A 1,160-nucleotide genomic window follows, 5' to 3' on the forward strand; every position below is an offset into this window, starting at 1 on the left:
CGGTACCGTAACTTTAGGATTGGGCTGCGCTCTCAGGGGCGTCAGCAAATTACCTGTGTAAGCATATAAATTATCGACTAAAAACACTGGCAAACCGGGCTTCTAAAACACGGTTCAAATAAACTCTCACAAAAAAAAGCTAAATTGAAGTGTCTGACCTTTTCATTAAAATGTATTTATATAAAAGGCTTGAATTTGAGGAACGAGCAGCACAGAAAGCTATTCGCTAAATACAATGTTGGTGTTGGGCGATGTTTGGCCATATTGTTCGCTAACAACTGCAAACTTCCAACGTAGCACTTGCAGGGTTTCCTCTTCGTTGGCATCGAATGACAGCAATTTGTACGGATTTTTGATTTTTATAATTATTCACAGTAAATATATTTTACCTAATTAACAATTTAAGTGCAAAAGCTACCTGTAAATCTATCTAATATTACCATGTTTGTATCCTCAAGTTATATGTTCTATGTAAGGCACATGGCAAGCCATGGAGCTAAGTGCAGCATCATTTGATGGAAGCCCACATTGAACGAATGAAGGTACCACAAAGCAAAACGGGAACAATAGAGTGGAAAATTCCATCCAACCAATAAAAAGGAACACAGCTCCTTGTTACGATGCCTCCATCGTCAACTACCTGCTCGAGTTTTTGGTTCGGAAACTTTCCACAACATAATTAACCATTCAAACGAGCTTTTCCTATTGGCGCGAAGGTAGTCAAAGACAGGCAGGTAGACTTGTGGTTGGAAAATTTTCCACTCGCACCGATGGCACCCAATTTGGCACCCAGCAGGATGCCGGCCTAGGAAGAAAGGTGAAAGGAATAAAATTTCCAACAAAAAAAAGCCGCGCCATATCCGAAACGGAAGAAAATGTAAACAAAACGTGCGTTGTCAACGCCGAGCCAAGGTCGTTTCGGTCCGCGCTCTCCCGGCGTTGTGCCATCTCTCTCTCTCTCGCTTGCTCGTTCGCTCACTCTCTGTCTCGCATTGGCCGGTTGAAAAGCGTGAGCATGGAGCGACCGCTCGCAGGATGTCATTCTCTCACTCTCTCATTCTCCGTTTCAGCGACCGATGGCAAGCAGGTAGAATGAAAGAGATAACAGTACATATCCCGGAGTATCACAGCTTGTTTGTGGGGGGTTTGGAGGTAGTGGA

The 1,160-nt window shown here is 43.6% G+C and overlaps 1 protein-coding gene across 1 annotated transcript in view; it reads left to right on the forward strand.

Annotated features, from left to right (window-relative positions):
• Nucleotides 1–144, forward strand: part of LOC1280662 (chromodomain-helicase-DNA-binding protein Mi-2 homolog) — an 8,848-nt gene extending 8,704 nt beyond the window's left edge. Inside the window, exon 3 of the mRNA XM_061654548.1 lies at nucleotides 1–144. This exon is cut by the window's left edge and continues 819 nt beyond it. The gene's annotated coding sequence lies outside the window, so the exon portion shown is untranslated.
• Nucleotides 145–1,160: the final 1,016 nt, after the last annotated feature.

Source organism: Anopheles gambiae, chromosome 3, assembly GCF_943734735.2.
Source record: "Anopheles gambiae chromosome 3, idAnoGambNW_F1_1, whole genome shotgun sequence".
Classification (NCBI taxonomy): Eukaryota; Metazoa; Arthropoda; class Insecta; order Diptera; family Culicidae; genus Anopheles; species Anopheles gambiae.